The following is a 20,390-nucleotide window of genomic DNA, read 5'->3' on the forward strand; positions in this document are numbered from 1 at the left end:
TTACAGAAAGGAAAGGAACTTTGATACAAAGACCTTGGGCAGCATTGGTGGCAAATGGATGGCTGCGCGGAACCATGAAAGAAATGACAGAAAGTTATGGGAGTCATTACTAAGCACCCAGCATCAAGAACGTGCATTTTGGATGCATTTTCAAAAGGAAAGAGAACGGAAAAATCTGTAGATTGAAGGTGATTGAGATAAACAAAATATTCCGTTTTTCTAAAAGCTACTGTAAAGAGTCTTTGGTTTAGAAGAAGAACCCTTACCAATGATCAAGAGAGATGCGACAGATTTCTATCATCAAAGCATTATGGTTGTCAAGATGAATCATCACTTTGATGTCTTCAACAAGTAGGATTCTTTTGATCTATAATCATCAAAAATGAGATAGCCCCATTTCATGGGATTTTTCAAGGCAAACGTCTGACAGATTAAGCGGGGTCCTCTTCCCGGTTGGAGGACATATCTCTTCCTTCATCATGATGCCAGCCTAGCTTTCTGCCCAAAATCCAAGGTAAGCATGGCAAAAGTCTGGAGATGCCGGGGATTGAACCCGGGGCCTCATACATGCAAAGCATGCGCTCTACCACTGAGCTACATCCCCACTTCTGCAAGATTTGACTGTATGATTGGAAACCCTGCATTGAACCGACGGCCACATCACCCCATTCGACTCTGCAGTATACAATGTCAGTCAGGAAAATCCTTCAGCCTTGTACCTGGATGATCTTCATGGTCTTATGTACCGATGCCTATATACAGCCTTCTTAGCTCAGTAGGCAGCGCGTCAGTCTCATAATCTGAAGGTCCTGAGTTCGATCCTCAGAGAGGGCATTTATTTCCTTCTTTTGGAATGCAAAATTCTCCGATTTTCTTGAAATGCGCAAACTATGCCTAGTTCAAAGATTTTTCCAAAGCAAATGTCTGACTATTTAAGTGGGGCTCTCACCCCAACTGCATGACAAACTTCTTCTTTCTGCATGATGGCAGGCTAGCCTTCTGGAAAAAAGCCAAGATAAGGAACAGAGGCTCCTGGAGATGCCGGGGATTGAACACGGGACCTCATACATGCGAAACATGCGCTCTACCACTGAGCTACATCCCCACTTTTGCGCTTGAGCTGTTTGATGGATGCAAGGAATCCCTGAAACCCAGGGACTGCAAAGTCTCGATCATAATCAATGGAAGGTATTGTTTGAATAAAAGTGAAAGATATGGAAATCGAAGCACAAAATCCTTCGAGCCAGATTTGAACCAGCGACCTAAGGATGTCTGACTTTATGCTACAGTCCTCCGCTCTACCAACTGAGCTATCGAAGGAGTGGCTGAAGTATCTTTCAGCGCTGTAATTATCTCTCGCTCAAGAAAGGTTGTGGGGGTGGGGATCAGGAGCAGATCGATGAAAATCATGAACATTACCTGCAGCTCCCTCTCAAAGTCACCAGTTCTTAGAGCACACTGTAAGGTACGTCTTATCACCCCAAAGGAGGATTTCAGACCAAAGTTCATGTTCTGTCTTGGCTTGGGGATAAGCAGGGGTGCTCCAAATTTCAATTTTACAGAAAGGAAAGGAACTTTGATACAAAGACCTTGGGCAGCATTGGTGGCAAATGGATGGCTGCGCGGAACCATGAAAGAAATGACAGAAAGTTATGGGAGTCATTACTAAGCACCCAGCATCAAGAACGTGCATTTTGGATGCATTTTCAAAAGGAAAGAGAACGGAAAAATCTGTAGATTGAAGGTGATTGAGATAAACAAAATATTCCGTTTTTCTAAAAGCTACTGTAAAGAGTCTTTGGTTTAGAAGAAGAACCCTTACCAATGATCAAGAGAGATGCGACAGATTTCTATCATCAAAGCATTATGGTTGTCAAGATGAATCATCACTTTGATGTCTTCAACAAGTAGGATTCTTTTGATCTATAATCATCAAAAATGAGATAGCCCCATTTCATGGGATTTTTCAAGGCAAACGTCTGACAGATTAAGCGGGGTCCTCTTCCCGGTTGGAGGACATATCTCTTCCTTCATCATGATGCCAGCCTAGCTTTCTGCCCAAAATCCAAGGTAAGCATGGCAAAAGTCTGGAGATGCCGGGGATTGAACCCGGGGCCTCATACATGCAAAGCATGCGCTCTACCACTGAGCTACATCCCCACTTCTGCAAGATTTGACTGTATGATTGGAAACCCTGCATTGAACCGACGGCCACATCACCCCATTCGACTCTGCAGTATACAATGTCAGTCAGGAAAATCCTTCAGCCTTGTACCTGGATGATCTTCATGGTCTTATGTACCGATGCCTATATACAGCCTTCTTAGCTCAGTAGGCAGCGCGTCAGTCTCATAATCTGAAGGTCCTGAGTTCGATCCTCAGAGAGGGCATTTATTTCCTTCTTTTGGAATGCAAAATTCTCCGATTTTCTTGAAATGCGCAAACTATGCCTAGTTCAAAGATTTTTCCAAAGCAAATGTCTGACTATTTAAGTGGGGCTCTCACCCCAACTGCATGACAAACTTCTTCTTTCTGCATGATGGCAGGCTAGCCTTCTGGAAAAAAGCCAAGATAAGGAACAGAGGCTCCTGGAGATGCCGGGGATTGAACACGGGACCTCATACATGCGAAACATGCGCTCTACCACTGAGCTACATCCCCACTTTTGCGCTTGAGCTGTTTGATGGATGCAAGGAATCCCTGAAACCCAGGGACTGCAAAGTCTCGATCATAATCAATGGAAGGTATTGTTTGAATAAAAGTGAAAGATATGGAAATCGAAGCACAAAATCCTTCGAGCCAGATTTGAACCAGCGACCTAAGGATGTCTGACTTTATGCTACAGTCCTCCGCTCTACCAACTGAGCTATCGAAGGAGTGGCTGAAGTATCTTTCAGCGCTGTAATTATCTCTCGCTCAAGAAAGGTTGTGGGGGTGGGGATCAGGAGCAGATCGATGAAAATCATGAACATTACCTGCAGCTCCCTCTCAAAGTCACCAGTTCTTAGAGCACACTGTAAGGTACGTCTTATCACCCCAAAGGAGGATTTCAGACCAAAGTTCATGTTCTGTCTTGGCTTGGGGATAAGCAGGGGTGCTCCAAATTTCAATTTTACAGAAAGGAAAGGAACTTTGATACAAAGACCTTGGGCAGCATTGGTGGCAAATGGATGGCTGCGCGGAACCATGAAAGAAATGACAGAAAGTTATGGGAGTCATTACTAAGCACCCAGCATCAAGAACGTGCATTTTGGATGCATTTTCAAAAGGAAAGAGAACGGAAAAATCTGTAGATTGAAGGTGATTGAGATAAACAAAATATTCCGTTTTTCTAAAAGCTACTGTAAAGAGTCTTTGGTTTAGAAGAAGAACCCTTACCAATGATCAAGAGAGATGCGACAGATTTCTATCATCAAAGCATTATGGTTGTCAAGATGAATCATCACTTTGATGTCTTCAACAAGTAGGATTCTTTTGATCTATAATCATCAAAAATGAGATAGCCCCATTTCATGGGATTTTTCAAGGCAAACGTCTGACAGATTAAGCGGGGTCCTCATCCCTGTTGGAGGACATATCTCTTCCTTCATCATGATGCCAGCCTAGCTTTCTGCCCAAAATCCAAGGTAAGCATGGCAAAAGTCTGGAGATGCCGGGGATTGAACCCGGGGCCTCATACATGCAAAGCATGCGCTCTACCACTGAGCTACATCCCCACTTCTGCAAGATTTGACTGTATGATTGGAAACCCTGCATTGAACCGACGGCCACATCACCCCATTCGACTCTGCAGTATACAATGTCAGTCAGGAAAATCCTTCAGCCTTGTACCTGGATGATCTTCATGGTCTTATGTACCGATGCCTATATACAGCCTTCTTAGCGCAGTAGGCAGCGCGTCAGTCTCATAATCTGAAGGTCCTGAGTTCGATCCTCAGAGAGGGCATTTATTTCCTTCTTTTGGAATGCAAAATTCTCCGATTTTCTTGAAATGCGCAAACTATGCCTAGTTCAAAGATTTTTCCAAAGCAAATGTCTGACTATTTAAGTGGGGCTCTCACCCCAACTGCATGACAAACTTCTTCTTTCTGCATGATGGCAGGCTAGCCTTCTGGAAAAAAGCCAAGATAAGGAACAGAGGCTCCTGGAGATGCCGGGGATTGAACACGGGACCTCATACATGCGAAACATGCGCTCTACCACTGAGCTACATCCCCACTTTTGCGCTTGAGCTGTTTGATGGATGCAAGGAATCCCTGAAACCCAGGGACTGCAAAGTCTCGATCATAATCAATGGAAGGTATTGTTTGAATAAAAGTGAAAGATATGGAAATCGAAGCACAAAATCCTTCGAGCCAGATTTGAACCAGCGACCTAAGGATGTCTGACTTTATGCTACAGTCCTCCGCTCTACCAACTGAGCTATCGAAGGAGTGGCTGAAGTATCTTTCAGCGCTGTAATTATCTCTCGCTCAAGAAAGGTTGTGGGGGTGGGGATCAGGAGCAGATCGATGAAAATCATGAACATTACCTGCAGCTCCCTCTCAAAGTCACCAGTTCTTAGAGCACACTGTAAGGTACGTCTTATCACCCCAAAGGAGGATTTCAGACCAAAGTTCATGTTCTGTCTTGGCTTGGGGATAAGCAGGGGTGCTCCAAATTTCAATTTTACAGAAAGGAAAGGAACTTTGATACAAAGACCTTGGGCAGCATTGGTGGCAAATGGATGGCTGCGCGGAACCATGAAAGAAATGACAGAAAGTTATGGGAGTCATTACTAAGCACCCAGCATCAAGAACGTGCATTTTGGATGCATTTTCAAAAGGAAAGAGAACGGAAAAATCTGTAGATTGAAGGTGATTGAGATAAACAAAATATTCCGTTTTTCTAAAAGCTACTGTAAAGAGTCTTTGGTTTAGAAGAAGAACCCTTACCAATGATCAAGAGAGATGCGACAGATTTCTATCATCAAAGCATTATGGTTGTCAAGATGAATCATCACTTTGATGTCTTCAACAAGTAGGATTCTTTTGATCTATAATCATCAAAAATGAGATAGCCCCATTTCATGGGATTTTTCAAGGCAAACGTCTGACAGATTAAGCGGGGTCCTCTTCCCGGTTGGAGGACATATCTCTTCCTTCATCATGATGCCAGCCTAGCTTTCTGCCCAAAATCCAAGGTAAGCATGGCAAAAGTCTGGAGATGCCGGGGATTGAACCCGGGGCCTGATACATGCAAAGCATGCGCTCTACCACTGAGCTACATCCCCACTTCTGCAAAATTTGACTGTATGATTGGAAACCCTGCATTGAACCGACGGCCACATCACCCCATTTGACTCTGCAGTATACAATGTCAGTCAGGAAAAAACTTCAGCCTTGTACCTGGATGATCTTCATGGTCTTATGTACAGATGCCTATATACAGCCTTCTTAGCGCAGTAGGCAGCGCGTCAGTCTCATAATCTGAAGGTCCTGAGTTCGATCCTCAGAGAGGGCATTTATTTCCTTCTTTTGGAATGCAAAATTCTCCGATTTTCTTGAAATGCGCAAACTATGCCTAGTTCAAAGATTTTTCCAAAGCAAATGTCTGACTATTTAAGTGGGGCTCTCACCCCAACTGCATGACAAACTTCTTCTTTCTGCATGATGGCAGGCTAGCCTTCTGGAAAAAAGCCAAGATAAGGAACAGAGGCTCCTGGAGATGCCGGGGATTGAACCCGGGACCTCATACATGCGAAGCATGCGCTCTACCACTGAGCTACATCCCCACTTTTGCACTCGAGCTGTTTGATGGATGCAAGGAGTCCCTGAAACCCAGGGACTGCAAAGTCTCGATCATAATCAATGGAAGGTATTGTTTGAATAAAAGTGAAAGATATGGAAATCGAAGCACAAAATCCTTCGAGCCAGATTTGAACCAGCGACCTAAGGATGTCTGACTTTATGCTACAGTCCTCCGCTCTACCAACTGAGCTATCGAAGGAGTGGCTGAAGTATCTTTCAGCGCTGTAATTATCTCTCGCTCAAGAAAGGTTGTGGGGGTGGGGATCAGGAGCAGATCGATGAAAATCATGAACATTACCTGCAGCTCCCTCTCAAAGTCACCAGTTCTTAGAGCACACTGTAAGGTACGTCTTATCACCCCAAAGGAGGATTTCAGACCAAAGTTCATGTTCTGTCTTGGCTTGGGGATAAGCAGGGGTGCTCCAAATTTCAATTTTACAGAAAGGAAAGGAACTTTGATACAAAGACCTTGGGCAGCATTGGTGGCAAATGGATGGCTGCGCGGAACCATGAATGAAATGACAGAAAGTTATGGGAGTCATTACTAAGCACCCAGCATCAAGAACGTGCATTTTGGATGCATTTTCAAAAGGAAAGAGAACGGAAAAATCTGTAGATTGAAGGTGATTGAGATAAACAAAATATTCCGTTTTTCTAAAAGCTACTGTAAAGAGTCTTTGGTTTAGAAGAAGAACCCTTACCAATGATCAAGAGAGATGCGACAGATTTCTATCATCAAAGCATTATGGTTGTCAAGATGAATCATCACTTTGATGTCTTCAACAAGTAGGATTCTTTTGATCTATAATCATCAAAAATGAGATAGCCCCATTTCATGGGATTTTTCAAGGCAAACGTCTGACAGATTAAGCGGGGTCCTCATCCCGGTTGGAGGACATATCTCTTCCTTCATCATGATGCCAGCCTAGCTTTCTGCCCAAAATCCAAGGTAAGCATGGCAAAAGTCTGGAGATGCCGGGGATTGAACCCGGGGCCTCATACATGCAAAGCATGCGCTCTACCACTGAGCTACATCCCCACTTCTGCAAGATTTGACTGTATGATTGGAAACCCTGCATTGAACCGACGGCCACATCACCCCATTCGACTCTGCAGTATACAATGTCAGTCAGGAAAATCCTTCAGCCTTGTACCTGGATAATCTTCATGGTCTTATGTACAGATGCCTATATACAGCCTTCTTAGCGCAGTAGGCAGCGCGTCAGTATCATAATCTGAAGGTCCTGAGTTCGATCCTCAGAGAGGGCATTTATTTCCTTCTTTTGGAATGCAAAATTCTCCGATTTTCTTGAAATGCGCAAACTATGCCTAGTTCAAAGATTTTTCCAAAGCAAATGTCTGACTATTTAAGTGGGGCTCTCACCCCAACTGCATGACAAACTTCTTCTTTCTGCATGATGGCAGGCTAGCCTTCTGGAAAAAAGCCAAGATAAGGAACAGAGGCTCCTGGAGATGCCGAGGATTGAACCCGGGACCTCATACATGCAAAACATGCGCTCTACCACTGAGCTACATCCCCACTTTTGCACTCGAGCTGTTTGATGGATGCAAGGAATCCCTGAAACCCATGGACTGCAAAGTCTCGATCATAATCAATGGAAGGTATTGTTTGAATAAAAGTGAAAGATATGGAAATCGAAGCACAAAATCCTTCGAGCCTGATTTGAACCAGCGACCTAAGGATGTCTGACTTTATGCTACAGTCCTCCGCTCTACCAACTGAGCTATCGAAGGAGTGGCTGAAGTATCTTTCAGCGCTGTAATTATCTCTCGCTCAAGAAAGGTTGTGGGGGTGGGGATCAGGAGCAGATCGATGAAAATCATGAACATTACCTGCAGCTCCCTCTCAAAGTCACCAGTTCTTAGAGCACACTGTAAGGTACGTCTTATCACCCCAAAGGAGGATTTCAGACCAAAGTTCATGTTCTGTCTTGGCTTGGGGATAAGCAGGGGTGCTCCAAATTTCAATTTTACAGAAAGGAAAGGAACTTTGATACAAAGACCTTGGGCAGCATTGGTGGCAAATGGATGGCTGCGCGGAACCATGAAAGAAATGACAGAAAGTTATGGGAGTCATTACTAAGCACCCAGCATCAAGAACGTGCATTTTGGATGCATTTTCAAAAGGAAAGAGAACGGAAAAATCTGTAGATTGAAGGTGATTGAGATAAACAAAATATTCCGTTTTTCTAAAAGCTACTGTAAAGAGTCTTTGGTTTAGAAGAAGAACCCTTACCAATGATCAAGAGAGATGCGACAGATTTCTATCATCAAAGCATTATGGTTGTCAAGATGAATCATCACTTTGATGTCTTCAACAAGTAGGATTCTTTTGATCTATAATCATCAAAAATGAGATAGCCCCATTTCATGGGATTTTTCAAGGCAAACGTCTGACAGATTAAGCGGGGTCCTCATCCCTGTTGGAGGACATATCTCTTCCTTCATCATGATGCCAGCCTAGCTTTCTGCCCAAAATCCAAGGTAAGCATGGCAAAAGTCTGGAGATGCCGGGGATTGAACCCGGGGCCTCATACATGCAAAGCATGCGCTCTACCACTGAGCTACATCCCCACTTCTGCAAGATTTGACTGTATGATTGGAAACCCTGCATTGAACCGACGGCCACATCACCCCATTCGACTCTGCAGTATACAATGTCAGTCAGGAAAATCCTTCAGCCTTGTACCTGGATGATCTTCATGGTCTTATGTACCGATGCCTATATACAGCCTTCTTAGCGCAGTAGGCAGCGCGTCAGTCTCATAATCTGAAGGTCCTGAGTTCGATCCTCAGAGAGGGCATTTATTTCCTTCTTTTGGAATGCAAAATTCTCCGATTTTCTTGAAATGCGCAAACTATGCCTAGTTCAAAGATTTTTCCAAAGCAAATGTCTGACTATTTAAGTGGGGCTCTCACCCCAACTGCATGACAAACTTCTTCTTTCTGCATGATGGCAGGCTAGCCTTCTGGAAAAAAGCCAAGATAAGGAACAGAGGCTCCTGGAGATGCCGGGGATTGAACACGGGACCTCATACATGCGAAACATGCGCTCTACCACTGAGCTACATCCCCACTTTTGCGCTTGAGCTGTTTGATGGATGCAAGGAATCCCTGAAACCCAGGGACTGCAAAGTCTCGATCATAATCAATGGAAGGTATTGTTTGAATAAAAGTGAAAGATATGGAAATCGAAGCACAAAATCCTTCGAGCCAGATTTGAACCAGCGACCTAAGGATGTCTGACTTTATGCTACAGTCCTCCGCTCTACCAACTGAGCTATCGAAGGAGTGGCTGAAGTATCTTTCAGCGCTGTAATTATCTCTCGCTCAAGAAAGGTTGTGGGGGTGGGGATCAGGAGCAGATCGATGAAAATCATGAACATTACCTGCAGCTCCCTCTCAAAGTCACCAGTTCTTAGAGCACACTGTAAGGTACGTCTTATCACCCCAAAGGAGGATTTCAGACCAAAGTTCATGTTCTGTCTTGGCTTGGGGATAAGCAGGGGTGCTCCAAATTTCAATTTTACAGAAAGGAAAGGAACTTTGATACAAAGACCTTGGGCAGCATTGGTGGCAAATGGATGGCTGCGCGGAACCATGAAAGAAATGACAGAAAGTTATGGGAGTCATTACTAAGCACCCAGCATCAAGAACGTGCATTTTGGATGCATTTTCAAAAGGAAAGAGAACGGAAAAATCTGTAGATTGAAGGTGATTGAGATAAACAAAATATTCCGTTTTTCTAAAAGCTACTGTAAAGAGTCTTTGGTTTAGAAGAAGAACCCTTACCAATGATCAAGAGAGATGCGACAGATTTCTATCATCAAAGCATTATGGTTGTCAAGATGAATCATCACTTTGATGTCTTCAACAAGTAGGATTCTTTTGATCTATAATCATCAAAAATGAGATAGCCCCATTTCATGGGATTTTTCAAGGCAAACGTCTGACAGATTAAGCGGGGTCCTCTTCCCGGTTGGAGGACATATCTCTTCCTTCATCATGATGCCAGCCTAGCTTTCTGCCCAAAATCCAAGGTAAGCATGGCAAAAGTCTGGAGATGCCGGGGATTGAACCCGGGGCCTGATACATGCAAAGCATGCGCTCTACCACTGAGCTACATCCCCACTTCTGCAAAATTTGACTGTATGATTGGAAACCCTGCATTGAACCGACGGCCACATCACCCCATTTGACTCTGCAGTATACAATGTCAGTCAGGAAAAAACTTCAGCCTTGTACCTGGATGATCTTCATGGTCTTATGTACAGATGCCTATATACAACCTTCTTAGCGCAGTAGGCAGCGCGTCAGTCTCATAATCTGAAGGTCCTGAGTTCGATCCTCAGAGAGGGCATTTATTTCCTTCTTTTGGAATGCAAAATTCTCCGATTTTCTTGAAATGCGCAAACTATGCCTAGTTCAAAGATTTTTCCAAAGCAAATGTCTGACTATTTAAGTGGGGCTCTCACCCCAACTGCATGACAAACTTCTTCTTTCTGCATGATGGCAGGCTAGCCTTCTGGAAAAAAGCCAAGATAAGGAACAGAGGCTCCTGGAGATGCCGGGGATTGAACCCGGGACCTCATACATGCGAAGCATGCGCTCTACCACTGAGCTACATCCCCACTTTTGCACTCGAGCTGTTTGATGGATGCAAGGAGTCCCTGAAACCCAGGGACTGCAAAGTCTCGATCATAATCAATGGAAGGTATTGTTTGAATAAAAGTGAAAGATATGGAAATCGAAGCACAAAATCCTTCGAGCCAGATTTGAACCAGCGACCTAAGGATGTCTGACTTTATGCTACAGTCCTCCGCTCTACCAACTGAGCTATCGAAGGAGTGGCTGAAGTATCTTTCAGCGCTGTAATTATCTCTCGCTCAAGAAAGGTTGTGGGGGTGGGGATCAGGAGCAGATCGATGAAAATCATGAACATTACCTGCAGCTCCCTCTCAAAGTCACCAGTTCTTAGAGCACACTGTAAGGTACGTCTTATCACCCCAAAGGAGGATTTCAGACCAAAGTTCATGTTCTGTCTTGGCTTGGGGATAAGCAGGGGTGCTCCAAATTTCAATTTTACAGAAAGGAAAGGAACTTTGATACAAAGACCTTGGGCAGCATTGGTGGCAAATGGATGGCTGCGCGGAACCATGAATGAAATGACAGAAAGTTATGGGAGTCATTACTAAGCACCCAGCATCAAGAACGTGCATTTTGGATGCATTTTCAAAAGGAAAGAGAACGGAAAAATCTGTAGATTGAAGGTGATTGAGATAAACAAAATATTCAGTTTTTCTAAAAGCTACTGTAAAGAGTCTTTGGTTTAGAAGAAGAACCCTTACCAATGATCAAGAGAGATGCGACAGATTTCTATCATCAAAGCATTATGGTTGTCAAGATGAATCATCACTTTGATGTCTTCAACAAGTAGGATTCTTTTGATCTATAATCATCAAAAATGAGATAGCCCCATTTCATGGGATTTTTCAAGGCAAACGTCTGACAGATTAAGCGGGGTCCTCATCCCGGTTGGAGGACATATCTCTTCCTTCATCATGATGCCAGCCTAGCTTTCTGCCCAAAATCCAAGGTAAGCATGGCAAAAGTCTGGAGATGCCGGGGATTGAACCCGGGGCCTCATACATGCAAAGCATGCGCTCTACCACTGAGCTACATCCCCACTTCTGCAAGATTTGACTGTATGATTGGAAACCCTGCATTGAACCGACGGCCACATCACCCCATTCGACTCTGCAGTATACAATGTCAGTCAGGAAAATCCTTCAGCCTTGTACCTGGATAATCTTCATGGTCTTATGTACAGATGCCTATATACAGCCTTCTTAGCGCAGTAGGCAGCGCGTCAGTATCATAATCTGAAGGTCCTGAGTTCGATCCTCAGAGAGGGCATTTATTTCCTTCTTTTGGAATGCAAAATTCTCCGATTTTCTTGAAATGCGCAAACTATGCCTAGTTCAAAGATTTTTCCAAAGCAAATGTCTGACTATTTAAGTGGGGCTCTCACCCCAACTGCATGACAAACTTCTTCTTTCTGCATGATGGCAGGCTAGCCTTCTGGAAAAAAGCCAAGATAAGGAACAGAGGCTCCTGGAGATGCCGAGGATTGAACCCGGGACCTCATACATGCAAAACATGCGCTCTACCACTGAGCTACATCCCCACTTTTGCACTCGAGCTGTTTGATGGATGCAAGGAATCCCTGAAACCCATGGACTGCAAAGTCTCGATCATAATCAATGGAAGGTATTGTTTGAATAAAAGTGAAAGATATGGAAATCGAAGCACAAAATCCTTCGAGCCTGATTTGAACCAGCGACCTAAGGATGTCTGACTTTATGCTACAGTCCTCCGCTCTACCAACTGAGCTATCGAAGGAGTGGCTGAAGTATCTTTCAGCGCTGTAATTATCTCTCGCTCAAGAAAGGTTGTGGGGGTGGGGATCAGGAGCAGATCGATGAAAATCATGAACATTACCTGCAGCTCCCTCTCAAAGTCACCAGTTCTTAGAGCACACTGTAAGGTACGTCTTATCACCCCAAAGGAGGATTTCAGACCAAAGTTCATGTTCTGTCTTGGCTTGGGGATAAGCAGGGGTGCTCCAAATTTCAATTTTACAGAAAGGAAAGGAACTTTGATACAAAGACCTTGGGCAGCATTGGTGGCAAATGGATGGCTGCGCGGAACCATGAAAGAAATGACAGAAAGTTATGGGAGTCATTACTAAGCACCCAGCATCAAGAACGTGCATTTTGGATGCATTTTCAAAAGGAAAGAGAACGGAAAAATCTGTAGATTGAAGGTGATTGAGATAAACAAAATATTCAGTTTTTCTAAAAGCTACTGTAAAGAGTCTTTGGTTTAGAAGAAGAACCCTTACCAATGATCAAGAGAGATGCGACAGATTTCTATCATCAAAGCATTATGGTTGTCAAGATGAATCATCACTTTGATGTCTTCAACAAGTAGGATTCTTTTGATCTATAATCATCAAAAATGAGATAGCCCCATTTCATGGGATTTTTCAAGGCAAACGTCTGACAGATTAAGCGGGTCCTCTTCCCGGTTGGAGGACATATCTCTTCCTTCATCATGATGCCAGCCTAGCTTTCTGCCCAAAATCCAAGGTAAGCATGGCAAAAGTCTGGAGATGCCGGGGATTGAACCCGGGGCCTGATACATGCAAAGCATGCGCTCTACCACTGAGCTACATCCCCACTTCTGCAAAATTTGACTGTATGATTGGAAACCCTGCATTGAACCGACGGCCACATCACCCCATTTGACTCTGCAGTATACAATGTCAGTCAGGAAAAAACTTCAGCCTTGTACCTGGATGATCTTCATGGTCTTATGTACAGATGCCTATATACAGCCTTCTTAGCGCAGTAGGCAGCGCGTCAGTCTCATAATCTGAAGGTCCTGAGTTCGATCCTCAGAGAGGGCATTTATTTCCTTCTTTTGGAATGCAAAATTCTCCGATTTTCTTGAAATGCGCAAACTATGCCTAGTTCAAAGATTTTTCCAAAGCAAATGTCTGACTATTTAAGTGGGGCTCTCACCCCAACTGCATGACAAACTTCTTCTTTCTGCATGATGGCAGGCTAGCCTTCTGGAAAAAAGCCAAGATAAGGAACAGAGGCTCCTGGAGATGCCGGGGATTGAACCCGGGACCTCATACATGCGAAGCATGCGCTCTACCACTGAGCTACATCCCCACTTTTGCACTCGAGCTGTTTGATGGATGCAAGGAGTCCCTGAAACCCAGGGACTGCAAAGTCTCGATCATAATCAATGGAAGGTATTGTTTGAATAAAAGTGAAAGATATGGAAATCGAAGCACAAAATCCTTCGAGCCAGATTTGAACCAGCGACCTAAGGATGTCTGACTTTATGCTACAGTCCTCCGCTCTACCAACTGAGCTATCGAAGGAGTGGCTGAAGTATCTTTCAGCGCTGTAATTATCTCTCGCTCAAGAAAGGTTGTGGGGGTGGGGATCAGGAGCAGATCGATGAAAATCATGAACATTACCTGCAGCTCCCTCTCAAAGTCACCAGTTCTTAGAGCACACTGTAAGGTACGTCTTATCACCCCAAAGGAGGATTTCAGACCAAAGTTCATGTTCTGTCTTGGCTTGGGGATAAGCAGGGGTGCTCCAAATTTCAATTTTACAGAAAGGAAAGGAACTTTGATACAAAGACCTTGGGCAGCATTGGTGGCAAATGGATGGCTGCGCGGAACCATGAAAGAAATGACAGAAAGTTATGGGAGTCATTACTAAGCACCCAGCATCAAGAACGTGCATTTTGGATGCATTTTCAAAAGGAAAGAGAACGGAAAAATCTGTAGATTGAAGGTGATTGAGATAAACAAAATATTCCGTTTTTCTAAAAGCTACTGTAAAGAGTCTTTGGTTTAGAAGAAGAACCCTTACCAATGATCAAGAGAGATGCGACAGATTTCTATCATCAAAGCATTATGGTTGTCAAGATGAATCATCACTTTGATGTCTTCAACAAGTAGGATTCTTTTGATCTATAATCATCAAAAATGAGATAGCCCCATTTCATGGGATTTTTCAAGGCAAACGTCTGACAGATTAAGCGGGGTCCTCATCCCGGTTGGAGGACATATCTCTTCCTTCATCATGATGCCAGCCTAGCTTTCTGCCCAAAATCCAAGGTAAGCATGGCAAAAGTCTGGAGATGCCGGGGATTGAACCCGGGGCCTCATACATGCAAAGCATGCGCTCTACCACTGAGCTACATCCCCACTTCTGCAAGATTTGACTGTATGATTGGAAACCCTGCATTGAACCGACGGCCACATCACCCCATTTGACTCTGCAGTATACAATGTCAGTCAGGAAAAAACTTCAGCCTTGTACCTGGATGATCTTCATGGTCTTATGTACAGATGCCTATATACAGCCTTCTTAGCGCAGTAGGCAGCGCGTCAGTCTCATAATCTGAAGGTCCTGAGTTCGATCCTCAGAGAGGGCATTTATTTCCTTCTTTTGGAATGCAAAATTCTCCGATTTTCTTGAAATGCGCAAACTATGCCTAGTTCAAAGATTTTTCCAAAGCAAATGTCTGACTATTTAAGTGGGGCTCTCACCCCAACTGCATGACAAACTTCTTCTTTCTGCATGATGGCAGGCTAGCCTTCTGGAAAAAAGCCAAGATAAGGAACAGAGGCTCCTGGAGATGCCGGGGATTGAACCCGGGACCTCATACATGCGAAGCATGCGCTCTACCACTGAGCTACATCCCCACTTTTGCACTCGAGCTGTTTGATGGATGCAAGGAATCCCTGAAACCCAGGGACTGCAAAGTCTCGATCATAATCAATGGAAGGTATTGTTTGAATAAAAGTGAAAGATATGGAAATCGAAGCACAAAATCCTTCGAGCCTGATTTGAACCAGCGACCTAAGGATGTCTGACTTTATGCTACAGTCCTCCGCTCTACCAACTGAGCTATCGAAGGAGTGGCTGAAGTATCTTTCAGCGCTGTAATTATCTCTCGCTCAAGAAAGGTTGTGGGGGTGGGGATCAGGAGCAGATCGATGAAAATCATTAACATTACCTGCAGCTCCCTCTCAAAGTCACCAGTTCTTAGAGCACACTGTAAGGTACGTCTTATCACCCCAAAGGAGGATTTCAGACCAAAGTTCATGTTCTGTCTTGGCTTGGGGATAAGCAGGGGTGCTCCAAATTTCAATTTTACAGAAAGGAAAGGAACTTTGATACAAAGACCTTGGGCAGCATTGGTGGCAAATGGATGGCTGCGCGGAACCATGAAAGAAATGACAGAAAGTTATGGGAGTCATTACTAAGCACCCAGCATCAAGAACGTGCATTTTGGATGCATTTTCAAAAGGAAAGAGAACGGAAAAATCTGTAGATTGAAGGTGATTGAGATAAACAAAATATTCCGTTTTTCTAAAAGCTACTGTAAAGAGTCTTTGGTTTAGAAGAAGAACCCTTACCAATGATCAAGAGAGATGCGACAGATTTCTATCATCAAAGCATTATGGTTGTCAAGATGAATCATCACTTTGATGTCTTCAACAAGTAGGATTCTTTTGATCTATAATCATCAAAAATGAGATAGCCCCATTTCATGGGATTTTTCAAGGCAAACGTCTGACAGATTAAGCGGGTCCTCTTCCCGGTTGGAGGACATATCTCTTCCTTCATCATGATGCCAGCCTAGCTTTCTGCCCAAAATCCAAGGTAAGCATGGCAAAAGTCTGGAGATGCCGGGGATTGAACCCGGGGCCTGATACATGCAAAGCATGCGCTCTACCACTGAGCTACATCCCCACTTCTGCAAAATTTGACTGTATGATTGGAAACCCTGCATTGAACCGACGGCCACATCACCCCATTTGACTCTGCAGTATACAATGTCAGTCAGGAAAAAACTTCAGCCTTGTACCTGGATGATCTTCATGGTCTTATGTACAGATGCCTATATACAGCCTTCTTAGCGCAGTAGGCAGCGCGTCAGTCTCATAATCTGAAGGTCCTGAGTTCGATCCTCAGAGAGGGTATTTATTTCCTTCTTTTGGAATGCAAAATTCTCCGATTTTCTTGAAATGCGCAAACTATGCCTAGTTCAAAGATTTTTCCAAAGCAAATGTCTGACTATTTAAGTGGGGCTCTCACCCCAACTGCATGACAAACTTCTTCTTTCTGCATGATGGCAGGCTAGCCTTCTGGAAAAAAGCCAAGATAAGGAACAGAGGCTCCTGGAGATGCCGGGGATTGAACCCGGGACCTCATACATGCGAAGCATGCGCTCTACCACTGAGCTACATCCCCACTTTTGCACTCGAGCTGTTTGATGGATGCAAGGAATCCCTGAAACCCAGGGACTGCAAAGTCTCGATCATAATCAATGGAAGGTATTGTTTGAATAAAAGTGAAAGATATGGAAATCGAAGCACAAAATCCTTCGAGCCTGATTTGAACCAGCGACCTAAGGATGTCTGACTTTATGCTACAGTCCTCCGCTCTACCAACTGAGCTATCGAAGGAGTGGCTGAAGTATCTTTCAGCGCTGTAATTATCTCTCGCTCAAGAAAGGTTGTGGGGGTGGGGATCAGGAGCAGATCGATGAAAATCATGAACATTACCTGCAGCTCCCTCTCAAAGTCACCAGTTCTTAGAGCACACTGTAAGGTACGTCTTATCACCCCAAAGGAGGATTTCAGACCAAAGTTCATGTTCTGTCTTGGCTTGGGGATAAGCAGGGGTGCTCCAAATTTCAATTTTACAGAAAGGAAAGGAACTTTGATACAAAGACCTTGGGCAGCATTGGTGGCAAATGGATGGCTGCGCGGAACCATGAAAGAAATGACAGAAAGTTATGGGAGTCATTACTAAGCACCCAGCATCAAGAACGTGCATTTTGGATGCATTTTCAAAAGGAAAGAGAACGGAAAAATCTGTAGATTGAAGGTGATTGAGATAAACAAAATATTCCGTTTTTCTAAAAGCTACTGTAAAGAGTCTTTGGTTTAGAAGAAGAACCCTTACCAATGATCAAGAGAGATGCGACAGATTTCTATCATCAAAGCATTATGGTTGTCAAGATGAATCATCACTTTGATGTCTTCAACAAGTAGGATTCTTTTGATCTATAATCATCAAAAATGAGATAGCCCCATTTCATGGGATTTTTCAAGGCAAACGTCTGACAGATTAAGCGGGGTCCTCATCCCGGTTGGAGGACATATCTCTTCCTTCATCATGATGCCAGCCTAGCTTTCTGCCCAAAATCCAAGGTAAGCATGGCAAAAGTCTGGAGATGCCGGGGATTGAACCCGGGGCCTCATACATGCAAAGCATGCGCTCTACCACTGAGCTACATCCCCACTTCTGCAAGATTTGACTGTATGATTGGAAACCCTGCATTGAACCGACGGCCACATCACCCCATTTGACTCTGCAGTATACAATGTCAGTCAGGAAAAAACTTCAGCCTTGTACCTGGATGATCTTCATGGTCTTATGTACAGATGCCTATATACAGCCTTCTTAGCGCAGTAGGCAGCGCGTCAGTCTCATAATCTGAAGGTCCTGAGTTCGATCCTCAGAGAGGGTATTTATTTCCTTCTTTTGGAATGCAAAATTCTCCGATTTTCTTGAAATGCGCAAACTATGCCTAGTTCAAAGATTTTTCCAAAGCAAATGTCTGACTATTTAAGTGGGGCTCTCACCCCAACTGCATGACAAACTTCTTCTTTCTGCATGATGGCAGGCTAGCCTTCTGGAAAAAAGCCAAGATAAGGAACAGAGGCTCCTGGAGATGCCGGGGATTGAACCCGGGACCTCATACATGCGAAGCATGCGCTCTACCACTGAGCTACATCCCCACTTTTGCACTCGAGCTGTTTGATGGATGCAAGGAATCCCTGAAACCCAGGGACTGCAAAGTCTCGATCATAATCAATGGAAGGTATTGTTTGAATAAAAGTGAAAGATATGGAAATCGAAGCACAAAATCCTTCGAGCCTGATTTGAACCAGCGACCTAAGGATGTCTGACTTTATGCTACAGTCCTCCGCTCTACCAACTGAGCTATCGAAGGAGTGGCTGAAGTATCTTTCAGCGCTGTAATTATCTCTCGCTCAAGAAAGGTTGTGGGGGTGGGGATCAGGAGCAGATCGATGAAAATCATGAACATTACCTGCAGCTCCCTCTCAAAGTCACCAGTTCTTAGAGCACACTGTAAGGTACGTCTTATCACCCCAAAGGAGGATTTCAGACCAAAGTTCATGTTCTGTCTTGGCTTGGGGATAAGCAGGGGTGCTCCAAATTTCAATTTTACAGAAAGGAAAGGAACTTTGATACAAAGACCTTGGGCAGCATTGGTGGCAAATGGATGGCTGCGCGGAACCATGAAAGAAATGACAGAAAGTTATGGGAGTCATTACTAAGCACCCAGCATCAAGAACGTGCATTTTGGATGCATTTTCAAAAGGAAAGAGAACGGAAAAATCTGTAGATTGAAGGTGATTGAGATAAACAAAATATTCCGTTTTTCTAAAAGCTACTGTAAAGAGTCTTTGGTTTAGAAGAAGAACCCTTACCAATGATCAAGAGAGATGCGACAGATTTCTATCATCAAAGCATTATGGTTGTCAAGATGAATCATCACTTTGATGTCTTCAACAAGTAGGATTCTTTTGATCTATAATCATCAAAAATGAGATAGCCCCATTTCATGGGATTTTTCAAGGCAAACGTCTGACAGATTAAGCGGGGTCCTCATCCCGGTTGGAGGACATATCTCTTCCTTCATCATGATGCCAGCCTAGCTTTCTGCCCAAAATCCAAGGTAAGCATGGCAAAAGTCTGGAGATGCCGGGGATTGAACCCGGGGCCTCATACATGCAAAGCATGCGCTCTACCACTGAGCTACATCCCCACTTCTGCAAGATTTGACTGTATGATTGGAAACCCTGCATTGAACCGACGGCCACATCACCCCATTCGACTCTGCAGTATACAATGTCAGTCAGGAAAATCCTTCAGCCTTGTACCTGGATAATCTTCATGGTCTTATGTACAGATGCCTATATACAGCCTTCTTAGCGCAGTAGGCAGCGCGTCAGTATCATAATCTGAAGGTCCTGAGTTCGATCCTCAGAGAGGGCATTTATTTCCTTCTTTTGGAATGCAAAATTCTCCAATTTTCTTGAAATGCGCAAACTATGCCTAGTTCAAAGATTTTTCCAAAGCAAATGTCTGACTATTTAAGTGGGGCTCTCACCCCAACTGCATGACAAACTTCTTCTTTCTGCATGATGGCAGGCTAGCCTTCTGGAAAAAAGCCAAGATAAGGAACAGAGGCTCCTGGAGATGCCGAGGATTGAACCCGGGACCTCATACATGCAAAACATGCGCTCTACCACTGAGCTACATCCCCACTTTTGCACTCGAGCTGTTTGATGGATGCAAGGAATCCCTGAAACCCAGGGACTGCAAAGTCTCGATCATAATCAATGGAAGGTATTGTTTGAATAAAAGTGAAAGATATGGAAATCGAAGCACAAAATCCTTCGAGCCTGATTTGAACCAGCGACCTAAGGATGTCTGACTTTATGCTACAGTCCTCCGCTCTACCAACTGAGCTATCGAAGGAGTGGCTGAAGTATCTTTCAGCGCTGTAATTATCTCTCGCTCAAGAAAGGTTGTGGGGGTGGGGATCAGGAGCAGATCGATGAAAATCATGAACATTACCTGCAGCTCCCTCTCAAAGTCACCAGTTCTTAGAGCACACTGTAAGGTACGTCTTATCACCCCAAAGGAGGATTTCAGACCAAAGTTCATGTTCTGTCTTGGCTTGGGGATAAGCAGGGGTGCTCCAAATTTCAATTTTACAGAAAGGAAAGGAACTTTGATACAAAGACCTTGGGCAGCATTGGTGGCAAATGGATGGCTGCGCGGAACCATGAAAGAAATGACAGAAAGTTATGGGAGTCATTACTAAGCACCCAGCATCAAGAACGTGCATTTTGGATGCATTTTCAAAAGGAAAGAG

The 20,390-nt window shown here is 44.0% G+C and overlaps 11 non-coding genes across 11 annotated transcripts; 5 read left to right on the forward strand and 6 right to left on the reverse strand.

Moving 5' to 3' along the window:
• Positions 1–3,873: 3,873 nt before the first annotated feature.
• On the forward strand, positions 3,874–3,946 carry TRNAM-CAU (transfer RNA methionine (anticodon CAU)). Its single transcript has one exon. It is a non-coding gene; the product is annotated as a tRNA-Met (tRNA).
• A 1,483-nt stretch (positions 3,947–5,429) lies between these two features.
• Positions 5,430–5,502, forward strand: TRNAM-CAU (transfer RNA methionine (anticodon CAU)). Its single transcript has one exon. It is a non-coding gene; the product is annotated as a tRNA-Met (tRNA).
• Positions 5,503–5,701: 199 nt separating this feature from the next.
• Positions 5,702–5,773, reverse strand: TRNAA-CGC (transfer RNA alanine (anticodon CGC)). Its single transcript has one exon. It is a non-coding gene; the product is annotated as a tRNA-Ala (tRNA).
• A 2,768-nt stretch (positions 5,774–8,541) lies between these two features.
• On the forward strand, positions 8,542–8,614 carry TRNAM-CAU (transfer RNA methionine (anticodon CAU)). The gene has a single exon. It is a non-coding gene; the product is annotated as a tRNA-Met (tRNA).
• A 1,755-nt stretch (positions 8,615–10,369) lies between these two features.
• TRNAA-CGC (transfer RNA alanine (anticodon CGC)) lies at positions 10,370–10,441 on the reverse strand. The gene has a single exon. It is a non-coding gene; the product is annotated as a tRNA-Ala (tRNA).
• A 2,767-nt stretch (positions 10,442–13,208) lies between these two features.
• TRNAM-CAU (transfer RNA methionine (anticodon CAU)) lies at positions 13,209–13,281 on the forward strand. The gene has a single exon. It is a non-coding gene; the product is annotated as a tRNA-Met (tRNA).
• Positions 13,282–13,480: 199 nt separating this feature from the next.
• On the reverse strand, positions 13,481–13,552 carry TRNAA-CGC (transfer RNA alanine (anticodon CGC)). Its single transcript has one exon. It is a non-coding gene; the product is annotated as a tRNA-Ala (tRNA).
• Positions 13,553–14,764: 1,212 nt separating this feature from the next.
• Positions 14,765–14,837, forward strand: TRNAM-CAU (transfer RNA methionine (anticodon CAU)). Its single transcript has one exon. It is a non-coding gene; the product is annotated as a tRNA-Met (tRNA).
• Positions 14,838–15,036: 199 nt separating this feature from the next.
• TRNAA-CGC (transfer RNA alanine (anticodon CGC)) lies at positions 15,037–15,108 on the reverse strand. The gene has a single exon. It is a non-coding gene; the product is annotated as a tRNA-Ala (tRNA).
• A 1,483-nt stretch (positions 15,109–16,591) lies between these two features.
• Positions 16,592–16,663, reverse strand: TRNAA-CGC (transfer RNA alanine (anticodon CGC)). The gene has a single exon. It is a non-coding gene; the product is annotated as a tRNA-Ala (tRNA).
• A 1,484-nt stretch (positions 16,664–18,147) lies between these two features.
• On the reverse strand, positions 18,148–18,219 carry TRNAA-CGC (transfer RNA alanine (anticodon CGC)). The gene has a single exon. It is a non-coding gene; the product is annotated as a tRNA-Ala (tRNA).
• Between the last annotated feature and the right edge of the window lie 2,171 nt (positions 18,220–20,390).

This window comes from Triturus cristatus, chromosome 4_1 (genome assembly GCF_964204655.1).
Source record: "Triturus cristatus chromosome 4_1, aTriCri1.1, whole genome shotgun sequence".
Classification (NCBI taxonomy): Eukaryota; Metazoa; Chordata; class Amphibia; order Caudata; family Salamandridae; genus Triturus; species Triturus cristatus.